A 7,104-nucleotide genomic window follows, 5' to 3' on the forward strand; every position below is an offset into this window, starting at 1 on the left:
AGGATTGCTCTGCCGACTATCACAGGGAAGCCAACTTCGTCTTACCCGGAGGATTCACGCTACAGGATCGAGGTGCACATTCCCGGAAGGACATTCCAGCAACGCACTGAGTCGATGGATTTCAAGTTCATCGCACCCAACTGGATTCTCGGAAGGGACATGGCGATCCATTGTGCACTCGGACGTATCAAGGAAGAATACAAAGGCTGCCCTATTTGTCCAGACCTATTCACCGTATCCCGGAGAAACGAAGACGGAGATATCATCTCAAGCAAGACCAAGGACGCCAGGAAGATCAAGCAACTGTCACTCCGCGAGCTTGAACTTGAAGATGCAGCCCGGGAAGCCCACTATGAACACGAGCTGGAGGTGAAGGACTTTCTGGAGCGGATCCAGAAGCTGAAGACTCGAGTTGCATACCTGGAGGAGGAACTGGACATGGGCGAGAACCTTCATCCCGAAGGAGACGTAGCACCCTTGATCAGCAACGACGAGGACTATGAAGAAAGCTCCACCGAAGGACCCGTCACCATGCTTTTCTGAGGAGGACACTTAGACTAGACCACCAAATTTACTTTATCGTTATACGTTTTAGGCCGATGTTTAGGATTATCGAATTTTGTATCCTCGTGTGAACATTTGTGATGATATTGAATAAAAGGTGTGGTGTGATACTTGTGTGTTGCATTCATATGGGTAGTGTAATTCCTCTTAGACCATTGTTCTATGCTAATCTCACCCCTCTACAAACATCAGATGCCTCCGAGACGCGCCCCTGAGTCCAACTTTCCGCCGGAACTCACCTAGTTGATCCAACAACAAAACACCCTGAAGCAGCTGATCATCCAGAACCAGAACAATAACAACAACTGTCACCCACCCCAGGCCAACAATCTCACCCGTTTCCTGAGGTTGAACCCTCCAACTTTCTCCAGCAGCATTAAGCCCATTGTGGCAGATGATTGGCTCCGCAAGTTGGAGCGTGAACTTATCACTGCTGGTTGTACTGAAGCTGAGAAGGTGCGTTTTGCCGCGCATCAACTCGAAGGCCCTGCAGCTGCTTGGTGGGAGAACTACACCACCACTTATCCCATTGCTCGAGTCACTTGGGAGCAATTCAAGCAAGCCTTCCGCACCGCACATGTCTCAGCTGGTGGAATGAGTCTGAAGAAGCGTGAGTTTCGCAACTTACACCAGGGGAATCGCTCTGTGGCCCAGTATGTTGATGAATTCAGCATGCTCGCCCATTATGCACCTGGAGATGTGGCCGATGATGCGGCCAAGCAGGAAAAGTTCTTGGAAGGACTCAATGATGAGCTGAGCATTCAGTTGACTGTAGCCACCTTCAACAACTACCAGGAGCTGGTTGATAAGCCCTCATCTTGGAGGGGAAACACCAGCAGATGGAGAACCGCAAGCGAAAGTATGGGGTTGGAAAGTTCAACTCCGGCACTCAGCAGAAGCCTCGCTACACCCCCTATTTAGGGAATACCGGGACTGGATCCAGTAAGTTTGGAGGACACGTTCAGCATAAACACCCAGTGCACAACCATGGAGGCCACAACCATGGCGGAAATGGGAACCACCGCAACAACAGCAACTTCAAGAATGGCGGTACTAGCACCCAACAGCATTCAGCTCCAGCTCAGAAGGATCTGACTCACATCACTTGCTTCAAGTGTCAGAAGACGGGACACTATGCCACTGAATGTCCCCAGAACAAGCAAGGAAATGGAAATGGCAACGGCAACTCTGCAGCAAAGAAGCCTAATCCTTGTCCTCGAGCTCAGATGAACCACCTTGATGTTGAAGAGGTCTATGATCACCCCGATACTGTGGTTGGTAAGTTTTTGCTAAATTCACATCCATTATTGGTACTTTTTGATTCTGGTGCAACACATTCATTCATATCAAGGGTAGTTGTGGAAAAGTATAGTTTGCCAACTAGAACCCTCAGCCAGCCTATTAAGGTCAGTTCCCCAGGAGGCATGATGACAGCCGGGATAGGATGCCATGCTTTGAGTCTCAACATTGGGAACCATGATTTTCCCACCGACCTCATCGTATTAGAGTCCCAGGGATTGGATGTAATCCTAGGCATGGATTGGTTGGCCAAGTATGAAGGGAATATTGATTGTGCCCTTAAGTCTATTTTGCTCACCACCCCCGAGCAGAAGAGGATTAAGTACGTGTCTCAACGCCCGACATGGAGTAAGCGAGTAAACTCTCTCACGGGAGTAGTCCAGGAGGAAGTACCGATTGTACAGGAGTACCCAGATGTATTTCCGGAGGAATTGCCGGGCATGCCACCCGATAGAGAGATTGAATTCTTGATTGAGATATTACCCGGAACAGCCCCGATATCCAAGAGACCATATCGGATGCCCGCAAATGACTTGATACAAATCAAGAAGCAAATTCAGGAGTTATTGGACAAAGGGTATATTCGCCCAAGTTCTTCACCTTGGGGAGCCCCAGTGCTCTTGGTTGAAAAGAAAGACAAGTCCTTGAGAATGGTTGTCGATTATCGTGCATTGAACGATGTGACCATCAAGAATAAGTACCCCTTGCCGATGATCAATGATCTGTTTGATCAGTTAGTTGGAGCTCGTGTATTCTCAAAGATCGATCTTCGATCCGGGTATCATCAGTTGAAGATTCGTGAACATGATATACCCAAGACAGCCTTCACCACTCGGTACGGCTTGTATGAGTACACGGTCATGTCATTTGGACTGACTAATGCTCCGGCATATTTTATGAATCTGATGAACAAGGTATTATGGAATACTTGGACAAGTTTGTCGTGGTGTTCATCGATGACATACTGATATTCTCCAAGAACGAAGAGGAACACAAGGAACATCTGCGTCTAGTTCTGGAGAAACTTCGAGAGCATAAGCTATATGCAAAGTTCAGCAAATGTGAGTTTTGGTTGAAGGAAGTCGGATTCCTCGGACACGTCATCTCATGAGAAGGAATAGCAGTGGACCCTGCCAAGGTCGCGGCAGTCACCGAATGGGTAGCACCCACTTCAGTCAAGGAGATCCGCAGTTTCCTCGGACTTGCCGGATATTACTGGAGGTTCATTGAGAATTTCTCAAATATTGCCAAGCCCATGACAAAGTTATTGAAGAAGGAATCCAAGTATATTTGGCCTGAGGAATGTGAAACCAGTTTTCAAGAGCTGAGGAAACATCTTGTTACAGCCCCAGTGCTGATATTGCCGAACATTCGGAAGGATTTCCAGGTTTACTGTGACGCTTCTCGTCAAGGACTCGGAGGAGTGCTCATGCAAGAAGGCAAAGTTGTAGCCTATGCATCCATACAGCTCATACCTCATGAGTTGAATTATGCCACACATGACTTGGAACTGGCAGCCGTAGTGCACGCTCTCAAGACCTGGAGACATTTCCTGATCGGAAATAGTTGTGATGTTTACACTGATCACAAGAGCCTGAAATATATCTTCACGCAGAAGGAGTTGAACCTCAGACAGAGGCGATGGCTAGAGTTGATCAAGGACTATGACATGAGATTGCATTATCACCCAGGCAAGGCAAATGTTCTAGCCGATGCGTTGAGCCGCAAGAGTTATGTGAACACGCTCATAGCTGGAGGATTACCCCAGGAGTTAGTCGATGACCTCCGAGAGCTCAAATTGGAAATAGTACCAAGAGGATTTGTTGCCACTCTGGAAATTCGGTCTACTTTGACACGAAAGAACCGCGAAGCACAGAAATCAGACAAGGAGATAGCTGAGATTAAGTAGAAAATGGAAGACGGGAAAGCTAAAGGTTTTCGTGAGGATGAACACGGAACTTTATGGTTTGAGGATCGCATCTATGTGCCCAATGATCCCGAACTCAAGAAGTTGATACTTCAGGAGGCCCATGATTCCCCGTACTTGATACACCCCGGCAACACCAAGATGTATCTGGATCTGAAAGAAAGTTTCTGGTGGACAGGATTGAAGAAAGACATTGCCGAGTACGTACCTATATGCGATGTTTGTCAACGAGTAAAAGCCGAGCATCAGAAGCCAGCAGGTTTGCTCCAACCTTTGCCGATACCCGAGTGGAAATGGGAAAAGCTTGGTATGGACTTCATCACAGGATTACCCAGGACCTGTTCTGGCTATGATTCTATTTGGGTTGTGGTCGATCATTTGACCAAGGTAGCTCACTTCATTCCGGTGAAGACTACTTACACGAGTGCCAAGCTGGCCAAGATATATATGATGAGGATCGTATGTCTGCACGGAGTACCGAAGAGCATTGTGTCCAATAGAGGAACTCAGTTCACATCAAAAATTTGGCACCAACTGCATGAAACCTTGGGAACAAGATTGGAGTTCAGTACAGCTTTTCACCCACAGATAGATGGACAGACCGAGAGAGTCAATCAGATTCTGGAGGACATGTTGAGAGCTTGTGCACTAGACTATGGGTCTAGTTGGGATGACAATTTACCTTATGCCGAGTTCTCATACAACAACAGCTACCAGACCAGTCTGAAGATGGCCCCTTTCGAAGCTCTATACGGAAGGAGGTGCAGAACACCGTTGATGTGGAATGGAGTTGGAGACCGACAACTTTTTGGTCCCGACCTTATCCGAGATTCTGAAGAGAAGCTCAAGCTAATTCGTGACCGACTCAAGATAGCTCAGTCCAGGCAGAAGAGTTATGCCGACAGCAAATGCAAGGAAGTAACGTACGAAGTGGGAGACCGAGCATATCTTCGGGTGTCTCCACATCGAGGAATCAAGAGATTCGGTGTGAAAGGAAAATTAGCACCTCGTTTCATTGGCCCCTACAAAATTCTTGAACGTAGAGGCGAATTTGCATATAAACTAGAACTGCTGGAAGGATTGTCCGGAGTTCATGATGTCTTCCATGTTTCCCAGTTGAAGAAATCCCACGCTGAGATGGCCGATGTTCCGTTGAGAGATACAGTGCCCCTAGAGGCCATACAGCTTGACAGTGATCTGACGTATGAGGAGAAACCCGTCAGGATTCTCGAGACTGCCAACAGAGTTACCCGCAGCAAGATCATCAAGTTCTGCAATGTGTTGTGGAGCCACCACACCGAGGAAGGAGCCACGTGGGAACGAGAAGAGGATCTTCGTCGAGACCACCCGCACCTGTTTTCTAGCCAACCCGAATCTCGAGGGCGAAATTCATCTTAAGGTGGGTAGGTTTGTAACATCCCAATTTTCCTAATTGGGAATGTTTTACATTGTAGCTAAGCATCTATGCATGTTGATTGAAATAAATTTAGCACGTGAATTTCTTTCGTCTTTTGATTCGCATTTTCCATTTTTTTCCTCGCACGAGAAAAGCCCGGAGAAATACTCTCTTGCACGCAAGAGAGAGAGAGCGGAGGAAAATGACCCTCCAAAGTGCGGGCAAATTTCTGAAATATTTGAGCCAAGAAAATCCAAGGATTATTTGCAAAAATATTTGCAAAAAGAAAATAAAGCATTTTTGGAATTTCTGAAAAAAACATTTTTTTTTAGTTTTTATTTTTGCTTTGAAAAAAATGTTATTCGGGTAGAGGATATTTTTCTGATTTTTTTGGTATATAATACCCTATATAAATATTTTGATTTATTTCCCTTTTATTAGCTTTTGTTTTCTATTTCGGAAAAAGTTAGATATTAGGAAAGTTTTTTTTCTTCTTAACCGCCGCCGCCGGGCGCACTATAGGCCCTGGGCCGAAATCCCACTGTCCCCGGGATTGAATCCCTTGTATTGCGGTCGGCCGCCTCACTCTTCCCCTCCTCTCTCTCACTGGCCAGTGGCCCCCACCTGCCCGAGCCTCCCTCCCCCGTCGGCCATCTCCTACCTCCCCCTTCCTATTCTACTGCGAGACCGAAACCAAGCCCAGAACCTTGGGATCCTTCCCCTCGGATTCTTCTCCGCCTTCCTTTCTACCCCTCTCCCCTGGCCTATATAAGAGCCTACCCCGAGCCGCCCCCATTCCCACCCTTACTTCGCTCCGCCGCCGCCCGAAGCCCCTGCCACCGCCCTCGCCGGCAGCCCGAGCTGCTGCCACCACCGCCTCCAGGAGCAGCACCACCCTAGCGCCCTCTCCGCTCCGCCCGAGGCCCCCCTTCGGAGGAGGACCACCCCACCGCCGCCTCCCCGACCTCTCCACCGCCCCCCGGAGCTTCCTCCCTCGCCTGCGACCGCCACCCCGCCGGAGTACTGCCCCAGCCACGGTAGACTTTCCCCCACCTCTCTGTTATTTCTCTTCTCTTGATTGTAGCCCTTAGATCTCTATTTAGTGGTATAGATTAGATCCTAAAGTACCTGTTCGGTTTAGCTCAGAAAACCAGTGGTTTTTTTTGTTCACTTATGTTTTAACCAGTAGTTTTACTAGAGCTAGGCCGTTTGCTCAAAGCTTTGCAACAAACACCTCCCTCGGCCTATAGTAGCCTGCCACGTCTACCTCCATTAGTTAGCTAGATTAGTTTTATTTTTTTCTGCCTGTTTGCAAAAACAGAAAGTTTCTGTTTTGTTTTGGCCACAACTTTTTATCCCGAAGTCCAATGACATTGATTCGTTTTCCAGTAGCTCACAAATTTCCTGTAGTTTGTAAAAACATATAATTTGTCTATGTTTGACATTTTCAAATATAAGTTAGAGCAGATTTAGTTTAAACCTTGTTTTGCCTATTCTAGGTGTTTAAAAAATGATTTTGAGTTGATTCTTTTTGCTACTGCTTCCTAGTGATAAAATCTTACTGTGGTAAAAGTTTAAAATTTTGTAAAGTATTTTTACTGGTGTTTTCAACAGAAACAAGTTTCTGCCATACCGGCGCGTGATGAATTCTTTTGCTTAGACTTTAGCAAATCCTTACTAGCGATGTTATTTCTACTTGTGGCTTGATTGAAGTGCTTATGGTGTGCTTTGTGTTTGTATCGGTACATCATCCGGAGTGCAAAGCGTGTTACTTAGAAGCGCTCGAGCAAGACAACTATCATCAAGGCAAGTCATTTTGATCATGTTATTTTACCTATGTTTTCGATGCATGGTAGATCACCTTTCTTTGCCCAATTTGCATGCTGCCTAGGTACTTGGAAACTTTAGCATAAGTTGT

Source organism: Hordeum vulgare, chromosome 6H (genome assembly GCF_904849725.1).
Source record: "Hordeum vulgare subsp. vulgare chromosome 6H, MorexV3_pseudomolecules_assembly, whole genome shotgun sequence".
Taxonomy (NCBI): domain Eukaryota; kingdom Viridiplantae; phylum Streptophyta; class Magnoliopsida; order Poales; family Poaceae; genus Hordeum; species Hordeum vulgare.